At 48.7% G+C, this 12,757-nt stretch overlaps 2 protein-coding genes across 2 annotated transcripts in view; both read right to left on the reverse strand.

Moving 5' to 3' along the window:
* LOC144768104 (tyrosine-protein phosphatase non-receptor type 6-like) overlaps window positions 1–1,780 on the reverse strand; it is a 269,710-nt gene extending 267,930 nt beyond the window's left edge. Inside the window, exon 1 of the mRNA XM_078651506.1 lies at window positions 1,698–1,780. The gene's annotated coding sequence lies outside the window, so the exon portion shown is untranslated. The remainder of the gene's footprint in view (window positions 1–1,697) is intronic.
* The window catches only part of LOC144768106 (tyrosine-protein phosphatase non-receptor type 6-like), an 848,841-nt gene that overhangs the window by 267,930 nt on the left and 568,154 nt on the right, over window positions 1–12,757 (reverse strand). The window lies entirely within an intron of this gene.

Below are 12,757 nucleotides of genomic sequence, written 5' to 3' on the forward strand. Positions count from 1 at the left end.
TCCTGATATTTAGAAAACAACTTAAAACCTGGCTGTTCACCCAGGCTCATGCTTAATTTTCCCCTACCTCTTTAGCACCTGTCAGTCAGCGCCATGAAACCTCTGGGTGTACGAGCGCTATACAAAACCTTGTTAACATAACATAACTACTGTCCTGCTGATTGACTCTAGAGACTGAAGCACCACGTGGTATCCAGTTTATTGTAGTTTTGTTTCCACAGGCTGGATGTTGTTTTTCTTTTGGATTTTGGGAGGAAGGTAGTGTCCTGCAGGACATGCCTTGCAGGGGCCGCTACCCAGGAGCTGTGCCAGCACCCATCCAACACAGACGTCACCAGTCAGGTGGCCCTGCTGATAAAAGGGGCCGGGCACACGTGCCCTGGGCCAGTTACACCCACCATAACTGTGTGTCCATGCTCTGGGCCAGTTACACCCACCATAACCTTGTGTCCATGCTCTGGGCCAGTTACACCCACCATAACTGTGTGTCCATGCTGTCTTTTTATCTAGTATGTGGCCCTAGGGCCCACTACTTTACAGTGGGTGCCCTTCTGCACCCAATGTTGGCTTTGTTTTGCTACCCAACTGGTGACAGGACCCGGTTTTCCTTCTCCACATGTAATAATGACCAATGGGTCGACACAAAGTCCAAACCTAAGTACATTATTATTGAAAACAACAGGTCTACCTAAAGCTGTCTGTAGCCAAGACCTAGAGACGAGAAACCTCGGGCCCGCTGCTGGGTTGCGGCCGGGCACCTGAAGAGGGTTGGCACCGATGGACTGACAGGGCACTCACTCCCTCCAGATTCACAAAAAGAGCCGAAACGCACCGCTACGTTTCTTTAAAGGCCCTCCACAACCACCACGGTGCCTACAGAGCCAGTAAATATCTCCAGACATCCCCCACAGGCTCACACGCGAGAAAGCGCTTGGAAGCAGGTGCGTTAAAGCGTTATAAAACAAAGTTTACCCGACAGTGAGAGAGCGGATCCCCGAGTCCTTGCCAAGTCATTCACTCTTTAGAAGTCAGCCTGGCAGCCAGGTGAGGGAGGGAGGGAGGACATCCCAGAATTCCTGTCGGGAACGGGCTGTCTCGCCGGCGAGAGACAGGCGTGCCGGGTCTTGCCAGAACGAGTCAGCAGGCTTTTGAGAGACGCAGCGAGAAGAGCGAGTCAACAAAAGGGAGACGTGACAGACAGAGTGACAGAGAAGGAAGGAGAGAGTGCAGAACTAGAGAGAGAGCGCTCAGGAAAGCGCACGCATGGAAGAGAGACGTGGGGAGGCCAAAAGACAAAATGAGGGCGAGAGGGAGAACAGGAAGGGTGAAAGGGGGAGAGGAAACGCGAGTTGGCTCACAAGAGACGAGGGAAAGACAGACAGATTGCCTCAGTGTACGCGCTGGAAACAGTAAACTCTAGAGTGTTAGAGAGAGCAGGAGAAAGGAGAACTAAACGGGCATGTCCGGCCGTATTAGCTGCCAATTCCCGCACACCTTGGTGCCAAGGTACCGCTGCCACGCCCACCCAGGGGGGAGGACCGCCTGCGCCGGTGCCAGAGAGTGGCTCTCCGTTAGCTCCAGTGGGGGCGGAGCCACCAGCCCACCCCTTCCAAGCCTCCCACGTCACCGCTCCCAGCAGCACAGTGTTACCTGCACACCTCCCACAGCACAGGCCGCGGACTGTCGGAGGTACTCACCTGTTGGGATTTGGAGCACCGGGGGTGGCTCTGCGGCCTGAGCCCCGTCGCCGGGACTCTGGTGACCCTTGCAGGTGCTGCTGACCTGGGCAGTGGTGGGAGCACTGCCGACATCCGGGGCATGCAGGAGCTGTGGCTAACGAGGCACTCACTTCCCGTGGTACCACCGACGCCAGAAGGGCGCCCCGGAGCTCCTGCGTCCACAGCAGGTGATGGGGACCCAGGAGGAGAGGCGCAGGGTGCGTGGACCTGCCGGAACGTGTCCACCCGAGGCAGACGCCCAGGCTCGGGCAGGTCGCTGTCGTTTGAGCCCCTCCTGATGGCGGATGGTTCGCTGTGGTGGTGCACGAGAAGCTTAGTAGAGCACCGGTGCCTTTCGGGCGCACCGGTGTCTGTGGTTGCGCATCAGATACTACGGAGGCGCACTGGTGGATAGGGCACGGTACAGGGCTGTAGCTGGTGCAACGGTTGCTGCTGGCGCGCCCTGGACTGTGTTTGCTGCTGGGGCTGCGGGCACAAGTGATTCTGGTGGCGCACTGTTCACTGTGGTGGCCGTGGCTGCGCTGGTGAGTCTGGAGGCGCACGGTGGCTGCTGGCGCACATGTTGACTGGGTTGGCTCACGTTGTCACTGTGGCGCACCGGTGAGTCTGGTGGCGCACGGCGGCTGCTGGGGCACCGGTGAGTGTGGCGGCTGCTGGGATACAGGTGAGTGTGGTGGCGCCCAGATTTAACTGTGGCGGCTACTGGCGCACCGGTGAGTCTGGTGGCGCACGGTGGCTGCTGGCGCACCGGTGAGTCTGGTGGCGCACGGTGGCTGCTGGCGCACCGGTGAGTCTGGTGGCGCACCGGTGAGTCTGGTGGCGCACGGTGGCTGCTGGCGCACCGGTGAGTCTGGTGGCGCACGGTGGCTGCTGGCGCACCGGTGAGTCTGGTGGCGCACCGGTGAGTCTGGTGGCGCACGGTGGCTGCTGGCGCACCGGTGAGTCTGGTGGCGCACGGTGGCTGCTGGTGCACCGGTGAGTCTGGTGGCGCACCGGTGAGTCTGGTGGCGCACCGGTGAGTCTGGTGGCGCACCGGTGAGTCTGGTGGCGCACCGGTGAGTCTGGTGGCGCACGGTGGCTGCTGCACCGGTGAGTCTGGTGGCGCACGGTGGCTGCTGGCGCACCGGTGAGTCTGGTGGCGCACCGGTGAGTCTGGTGGCGCACTGGTGAGTTTGCTGGTGCACCGCTGACTGTGGCGGCTGCTGGCACACCTCTGAGTCTGGATGTGAACCGCTGACTTCGGTGGCGCACCGCTGTGGCGGCTGCTGGCGCACCGGTGAGTCTGGAGGTGCCCAGCGGCTGCTGGAGGGGCACCGGTGAGTCTGGCGGCGCAGGCACTGCCGAGACGTGCGCTCCGCTGTTTGTCCTCCCAGGCCGAGTCCCGCAGGGATTGCTATGGAGATCGGGGGCGGGGGGAGAAGGAGGAGGAAGTTCTCACACACCTGAAGCGAAAGGATAGATGCTAAACCCCGGGGACAAAGGCAGGCTTCTTTTCAGCCGGCTCCTCTCACGCTCCCAGTTAATGAATGATGGGAGCGGAGCGCCGCCGGCTGAACCATAATTATACGTGGCTCGGGAGAGAGAGGCGATCAGAAACCGGCTCCTCTAGGAACACAAACAACTGGCCTGCCTGCTACAGCTCAGCGGGATAATGTGCCAGCTGCAAAGGTAGTATGTTCATTAACTGTAAGGCGAGAGCGTTGACGCACATAAGGTGCGAACTGGCTAATGTGTAGATGTAGAGGTCAGCGTGTCACCTGCACCCATAGCATCCACTCCCAGTCAGATAGCTTCGCGGGTTTATGCACCTGATGCACAGGTTCGGATGTAACCAGCTAGCCAGCAGGCAGAGAGATATTTGTGTGCCTTGTGCAGAGATCTACGTGATGCCTGAGGCACCAGGGATATTGCACAGGGCATTAAATTGACCAGTTGAAGTCATCTATGCATGCAGCCGGAGGCAGCTTTCAGAGCCAAAGCCAGAAGGGTTCTGCAGCCAGATGCACACATTGTATTCTAATTGCATTTACATAGCGCTTACTAACCCTGACGAGGCGTCAAAGCGCTTTTTTGGCGAGTAACACACCACTCTGTGGTAAATAAATAATTAAATACCGGTTCTATTTTTGAATAATCAATAAACGGGTAGCTCAATAAATAAGAGTCAGGATTCGAGGTATCTTGAGTTTGCAGGTTTTAATATAGCATAAAGGACAGGAACAGGACAACCTGCACAGGGAAAGGATGGCAGCTGCCGGGGGCAGGATCTGGATGAGCGCTAACTTTAATAACAGTGCATAACATATATATACTAAAACAATTGCATTACAGTCAATACAGTAGGCGTAGCAGTGGGCGGGGTTCGTAGCAGTCGCGAAAGATAAGGCAGAAAGTAGGTGTAACAAGAGGCGTGTACAGGGCGTATACATAGACATGTGGTGTAAACGTAACAGAATATGTCATGAGTGGGGCGGAAACATGGAGGGGGCTACCTGAGGAGCCGGGACCTTTAACCTAGTGGTGCGCGCAAGCTGGCAATGACGTGTTACTAGGGAGAACTGGGGGCTAGGACTTCTGCACTAGAAGAGGAGACTAAAGTCTGGAGTGTCAGAGCGACATGTACCTAAAGCCTATCTAGTATCTGATGTTTAGAGAACATGTTGATAGAATCCAAAAGTTATCAGGGTAAAGGCTAACAGACTCTAAGACTGGTGCATGCATTATTCTACATGTAGTGCGGGTGCGAGGAATATTCTATGAACATTAATACAGTATTTCTCTTACATGGAGACATAAAGGCTAGACTATGACGGAAACTATTGATGCGATTCAGTAGCTTAGGAATGCAGAGAAGGAGAGCTGGACTGATAACTGGAAGCATAACATAATCTTGGCAGACTGGGAGGCAGAGCCAGGCCGAGCCGGGCACTGTGAGGCAGGAAGTAAGTGAAGGGTCAGGGATACAGGTGGGGGCTGTATCGCTCCTCGGAGAGGGTTCAGGAGACAGGAGCTGAATCTGAATCCGGGCCCTTTTGAGGCCTAGAAACGGGGACTTTTACTGAATTAACGTGCACACTGTGAAATGTGGCAACATAGGTTTACATAGGCCTAATACTCGTAGCTTTCACGAGAACTGGAAACTGGCATACTAAAGTTGGACACAACTATAATTGCGTCTTTAATCGATCATAGGGGAATACATATGCATATTAATCATGCACGTATAACATAAGATGGGGAACACGTAGGCACATATAACATGGCAAAATTTACTTTTCCACATTCCCTCCTTGTGCCCTACGTTTCCATCAGGAAACCTCAATATTCATGATACCATCTATCATTTCATATAGCATCATTTGCTCGTCTCGAATTGTCTTGGAACGGGATTTAGGACTAGGAATACAAGATGTAGCACAAATGCCGCAAATCGCAGGGCCACATTGTATACATAGGCAGCAACTGAATATAATCATTACTGCAATACCTAGAAATGACAATACTTTCCATCCCCAGGCAGAAATTATACTCCAGAGCCAACCGGACCATGTCCAGGTGCCTGGATTCTGGTGTATCTGATGGGCAATTTTATGAAGTCTGGTTATAGCTGAATAAACAGACGGCGCGTTATTAGGAATGAAAATGCAGCAACTAGATCCGATGACTCTACATGCTCCTCCTCTATCGGCCAGTATGACGTCAAGAACGAGAAGATTTTGGAGCACAACAAATCTCATAGCAGATTGCTCTTCGGTTAAATTACCTAGAGCAGAAGTAGTCTCATTCACTACTGCTTCAAGGGTTCTGGTTAACCTACGGATTAACTTAATATTCTGGATAGGTCCTATAAAGAAGAAGAAACCTTTATTGAAGTCTGTATACTGTTCTAGAGTAGTTTCAGTTTGATCGACAATCGGGGACTCGATCTCCCTTCTATGTCTAATGTGTACTAGATGTGTGTTTCTATAATAATCGGATGGGGCTAGAAAAACTGGTGGCAGTAGGAAGGCAATGTAACAAGTTCCATCCCAATCGAGGGGCAGACGAACATATGCGGTCTGACCACAAACAAAATAAGAATGACGTGAGGCTTTGAAAATAGATTTCCCACTGTCACTATACTTGACAATAGTAGTACAATCACTATGTCCTACATGTGCGGAACCATTCTTTCTGACACATAATTCGCCTTTGACTGGTAGTACTGAAATAGCAGGTAGATCCGGAGTAGTATCGGACTGAACATTCAGGACCATAAAATTCGAGGAATAATTACCCAAATCATATACTTCATTTTCTAGATCTAACCCTATTCTATGGGTGAGACCTTGCTTGTCTGGGAAACATGTACTATTCAGAAGGGACATATCAGTTGAGGATGACGTTAACGTGGACCATGCTCCACACGAACCATTATGTGAAAACGGATAAGGAAAGAGTGGCAGAACTCCCTTCGGTGTCTGGAAAGGGGGGAGTCGACCACACACCCAACACTTAGTGGCATTGCTGGTCTGGTGTGAATAGTGTAACATTCTAATAAACGTGTTATTACGCATAGCGATAGGATAGCTCGTGAGGAGGCAGATCACTAAATGTGTGCTCTACTGTAGCATTAGAAAACTTATTTACATGAGAAATTGGAAAACATAAATGTAATGCATAACTTGTGCAGGTAACCATTAAACTCAAAAACATTAGAAAACATAGAATAATGATACATTTGATAGAGTTTTGACTAACTCTCTCACTATGGGGGTCTATCTCATACATGTCAGAAACCTGTCTAACCGTTTCACCCGAGGGGGACTTAGACAATTAAACTGGCTGACTTATTTTACTAGACCTGAGTTTCTTTTTATACTCCTGCTGCGGAGTTTCCTCTAACAGGGGAGGCTTGGATTCAGAGTCAATTTTTAGGCAGTCCTTAGAAATGGAACAGTCCTTTAAAAATGTTTTTTCACGAACTCCATGGAATTTCTTGACGTGGGACAGGTGCACCCAGCCTTTGCGGCCCTCCAACTTCACGGCCGTGCGGGTGGTCAGAAGAACTAGTCTGGGCTCTTTCCAACGAGGTTCCAGCGGACTTGAACGATCAAAGTTCCTTACAAGGACAAGGTTTCCTGGAACGATTTCATGCGGTTTCACCTCGGTATTGTCTGGAAATGCGGCGGCAACCTGTGAACGACAAGAGTGTAGGGCAGACATCAAGGAAGCTAGGTAATCTGTCAGCATATTACTGGAAACGTCGGTAATACTTCGGGGTCTAGGTGTACCCCACATATTTGGGGGGCGGCCGAATACGACCTCGTACGGGGACAGACCTGATCTGGAATGTGCGACCATACGCATGTAAAACAGAGCGACTGGCAGAGCTACTAGCCAGTCTACACCTTTCTCTTTACATACTTTGGCAATTCGGATTTTTAATGTCTGGTTATGTCTCTCTACAAGACCGGCTGCTTCAGGATGGCGCACACAATGGAACTTCCACTGGTACCCTAACAGAAGGGACACATGCTTCATTAGTTCAGATGAGAATGGCTGGCCGTTGTCTGAATACACGACCCTAGGGAGTCCATAACGAGGAAAGAATTCACGAACCAACTGCTTGGCAGTGGTCGCGGCTGTGTAATCTGGGACTGGATATGCTTCTGTCCACCTGGACAAAGCGCATACAACTACAAGGACATACCTGAAACCTCGACATCGCTCCATCTGAATATAATCCATTTGGAGGACTTCAAAAGGGTGGTCAGGAGGCTGGAATCCCCCTTGTTCCACCGGGACACTTTTACCTGGATTAAACTGGCAACATATCGTACAGGTACGGACTTTCTGCTTGGCTGCAGCTCGTAAATGCTTGTTGAACCAAATGTTCTGGATACTGTCTAACATAGCTTTTTCTCCTAAATGTGCAGGACTATGTGCGGTATTGATAATGACTTGAACCATTGAGTCGGGGAGAAACCATGTGGCTTTTCCCTTCGTCAACCATCCCTGATCTGTTTGGACCCCTCCTTGTTCGGACCATTTCTTGATTTCATCGGGAGTAGCATGTGACTGGATATCTATGACATCTTGTGTAGGGTCCTTAACTGTCATACAAGTAGTCTGTTCTGGAGTGAGTGTCAGTGTCGTGTTAACTGGAATGTCTGGAGTCTGAGCTGTAAGCTTGGCTGTTCGGTCTGCTAGATTGTTACCTTGGGAAATAATGTCAGTGACTTTCGTATGTGCTTTGCACTTCATGATAGCGATAGCTGTCGGTAAATGTATTGCATCTAACAGAGCTTGAATGAGAAGACCATGCTGAATCTTGGTTCCATGAGAAGTCATGAAACCTCTCTCTTGCCAGAGCACTCCAAAGTCGTGTACGACTCCGAATGCATAACGTGAATCTGTGTATATGTTTACTTTCAGGTTCTTGGCACGTATGCAGGCTTGGGTCAGAGCGACTAGCTCTGCTGCTTGAGCGGACAGGGTGTCAATACGATGTGTCTCTATAACTTCAGTTTCAGTAGTCACTGCATACGCGGCTACTAGTTCTCCTGTACTTGTTCTCATACATGAACCATCCACATAAAGTGTCAGGTCGGGATCAGGTAATGGAATGTCTGTCAAGTCTTGTCTTGGCTTTGTCATAGTGTTAACAACTTCCACACAGTCATGTGTGGCAGGATTTGAAGTAACTGACGGTAACAGTGTAGCGGGATTCAGAATGTTGCAGCGTCTGATTTCTATGTGTGGCTGGAACAGTGTCAATTCATAACCTGTTAAACGTGCAATTGTCAAGTGCTGAGTCTGTGTTCGGTTTAAAAGAACTTCCACGGAGTGTGGAACTTGTACTGTCAGGGAGTGTCCTAACACTATGGAATCACTTTGTCTGATAGCTAGTGCTGTGGCTGCAACTGACTTGAGGCACGCAGGCAGAGCCTGGGCTACTGGATCTAATGTGCTCGAAAAATAAGCACAAGGCTTGTATTGTCCTGCTTGATCTTGTGTGAGAACAGATAATGCAGTACCATCACGTTCTGTAACAAAAAGTGTAAAAGGCTTACTGTAGTTCGGTGTAGCTAGAACAGGAGCTTGGCATAAAGCTTTCTTTAATTCATTAAAAGCAAGTGTATGTTCCTGGGTCCAAGGGAGGACAGTCGATACGGCTGCCTCCTGTGTCGTTAACTGTATCAGTGGCTTGGCTAGAAATGCATACTGAGGAATCCATTGTCTGCAGTAAGAAGTGAGGCCGATAAAATCTCGTACCTCTTTCTGGGTCTTGGGCTGAGGAAGACTCGCTATTAACTGAATACGGTCAGGTGTCAACTGCCTACCCCTCTTGGACAGTAAGTGTCCTAAGTAGACCACTTGCTGGACACAGAATTGAAGCTTCGAAGGGGACACCTTGTGCCCCATCTCGGCCAGGAAATACAGAACTGTAAGTGACGCACGCTTGCAGTCACGTTCAGAACGGGCTGTGATCAGTAGATCATGGACATACTGGAGCAGGGCAGTATCAGCTGGCATGTGAATATTGTCTAGTTGTCTCTTAAGTGCTTGACTGTAAATGCTAGGACTTTCTGTGAAACCTTGAGGAGCTCGTGTGAATTTATAGCTCCTTCCATTTAAACAGAATCCGAAAAGGAACTGGCTGTCTGGATGAATGGGAACACTGAAAAATGCATTCTTGAGGTCGATGACAGTGAAAAATGTAGCTTCAGAATCAATGGCTGTCAATAGGGAAGAAATATCTGGGACAACTGGGTACTGGGGAATGATACATTTATTAAGTTCTCGAAGGTCAATCACTAATCGATATACTGGAGGTGCATTTGGATCAGTACGTTTCATGACTGGAATGATAGGAGAATTACATACATTGGAGTCAGTTTCTACAACCACTCCTTGAACAATGAGCTCGTCAATAATTTTGGATAAGGCTGCTACAGCCTCAGGTGGCAATCTGTACTGTCTGATTCGTGGCAAAACTATACCTGGTTTCAGAGTCACACGATGAGGTGTGATGTGCATACAACCAACATCAGTTGGACCTTGTGCCCATAGATGCTGGGGGACATTCAGTAATCTTGGATCAAAATCACGTAATACATAGTGACCTTTAAAGTCACGTAAAAACAGACGTACTCCTTCTGGGGAGCAGCATATAATTGCACCTAATTCTTTTAATGTCTTGATGCCTAACAGATTTTCTGGACATGACTTTGTAAGTAACAAATCAGTAGTTCGGGACAATGGACCTACTTCTAGAGAAACTGGTTTCGAAATCTCGTTAACAATTGGCTTTCCTGAAAATCCAAGGGAAACATTTCTAGAGCCTGAGAGCGGAGCCCCTGGAACCTCGTCATGACTGATAGTAGTCCTACTTGCCCCTGTATCAATCAGAAACTTTCTGTCTTTCCCTAATACTTGACTGTGTACATAGGGACCCTCTTGATCTACAGGTATCTCGATGAGAGGCAAGCCTACCTCCCTCTCTAGGCTGTTTCATGAATACTGCTGGTACTCTGGATACTCGGACTGTGCATACTGGTACATCTGCTGTGTAACATGCTGTGTTGCAGCTATAGGCTGCGGTACTGTAACTGTCTGTTGTGCATTCTGTGGTGACTGAGAAGTCTGTGAAACCTGTTCTTGTCTAGGCGGACGTGGTCTTTCTTTAGTCTTACCGGTAGCTATGTTGTGTTTCAGAACTGCACACTCGTTTATAAAATGACCTGGCTGCTTACAATAATTGCAGGTCCCTTTAACAGGAACTGCAGGATGACTGGCTTGATTCGTACCCCTCTTCTGACTGTCTTGAGGAACAGATTGTGCAACTAATACTTTCATTTTCGTGGCTTTCATACGTTTCCTTTCGTGTTCTTGCTCTTCCCTGATTCTATTCTGGTGATACTGGAGCATCTGAAGCATTTGCGACGGAGTATTAGCTTGCCAGGTACTTTCGACTTTCAGGACTCGGTTTTTAACTTGTGGGCTTGAATTCTCGACTAGTTTAGTAACAAAAAGATGAGGGTATGACTCGCTACTTGTTTTCAAACCACTGTTAATAATAAAACATTTCTCGAATCTAGAATAAAAATCACTAGTATCTTCGTCTGGTTTCTGTTTACAGGCTGAGATTGCATCCCAGTCTTCCTTTTTCGTGGCTAGTAATCTTGGCAAAACTTGTATTAACAGTTCAGGCAATTCTTTACATCTATCTCCTAGACCGGTACCTGGTACACGTGTGTTATCTTCAGCTTCTAGAGCTGTCCAATCTATCTTTTTCTCTCCCACCTCCCATTCTTTTTCCTTGAGTTTTTCATATATGCCCGCAGGCAACAGGACCTTTAACATTTTGATGATATCTGGATACGTGTATTCTCCCATACGGAGCATATCTTTTAATTCACGGTGGAACCCTGCTGGATCTTTATCGTGACAGGGAATTAACTTTTTCATCTCTAAGAGTTCCATCTTTGTAATCGGGGTATAAACAAATACTCGTTCTAGATCGCCACCCGTTGTCCTAACTGGGTGTACTTCTCGTAACGGATGCTGTCTGTCTATATAGAATGGTTTACTTTCGGGGGGACAAAATGCGGATTCAGGAACGTTCGGTATTTGTGGCGCTGTTCTAGAATGACACTAATTAAATCGGTACCTAGACCTTTCCATCTATACTGTAGTAACTCGTTTAATACATCATGTAACGGACCTGGATCAGAATGCTGACCCTCATACAGAGTGATGAGGTGCTGGATCATATACATACCCACCAGTCGCTGCTCGGCTGGGGGCAGTTTCAGAAACGATTGTGCCACTATTTCGTCTGGAAAAGTGGTAGAATCAGTAGTCCATCGGACTGCTGATCGGGCTAGTTCTTGTTCATGCATGGTACTAAGTTCACTATAACCGATTCGTGATTTCAGAATGTGATCGGTAGCTTGAAATACTTGTTCTAGAGAACACTGTTCTGGTACTGGAGAAGAAACAGTTTTCTTGTAGTCTAGACGTGAATGTCGGTCGGAAAGTCTAGTTTTACCTACATACGCTATTCTGGAAGGATTCTCGCTGTCTACCTCTTCAGTAGAAGAGTCATTTTCTTTCTCGGTTGCTTGTGTTGCTTCTCGTTTCTCGTGTAACTTTATTATTTCTTTACGGATTTTCTTGTACATACTCTCTATACTAGCTAGTGTCTTGTGCCTTCCCTCGGCTATATGGTCACTCCACCTGGTCAGGACTTTCATTTCTTCTGGATCTTTTCCTGGATAATCTTGTTCTCTTATTAAACAGTTAATTAGAAACTTTAAAATCATGAGCTGAATCTCGACTTTTCTTTGGACCATGGTGTCGCCAATACTTTCTGGATCTCTTCCTGTACGGATGAAATGATATATTCTGTCTAAATAACCTTTCATATTCGGCAGGGTGTCCAAATACTCGGTCACCCTTCTTACACGCAATGAATACAAGACCATATCATCATCGCCTGGGACTGGATCATAACGGCATTCGGTAAGTGCTCGCTTGATATCTGCAACGGACTGAAATTTGGGTGTACGCTGTACCGCTAGCTCATGTAGCGTCATACGTCTGTGTTGAGGCGGGGTACGAGGAGAACCTCCCCCCGCGGCTCCTAAACTGGAATCGTCGGTATGTACTGTACGGGCTGGGAGAGTGACTGATGTAGCGGGTACTTGTACTGTGGGCTGGACCGGGGGTACCGTAACAGGTGCTGTAACGGGTGCCCCGGTGGCTGGAGGAGCAGGAATTACATTATTTACAGGAGCTGGCGGAACAGGATTTGCATACTCTGGGACTGTGTCGTCCAAATAGGACGAGAGAAAAATATCAGCTGCGGTCGGTTTATGACGTAGCTTGGTTGGAACTAATGGTGGCGGGAAATTACTGGATGCCTCTGGGGTTGCTTTTGGCAAGCCCTCGGCAAGAAGAGGGTACATACCCTTAATAAGGGCATTCCTCTGTCTGTCTGACTGTTCTGTTTTAACTCGTTCACCTATTTC

This window comes from Lissotriton helveticus, chromosome 7, assembly GCF_964261635.1.
Source record: "Lissotriton helveticus chromosome 7, aLisHel1.1, whole genome shotgun sequence".
Classification (NCBI taxonomy): domain Eukaryota; kingdom Metazoa; phylum Chordata; class Amphibia; order Caudata; family Salamandridae; genus Lissotriton; species Lissotriton helveticus.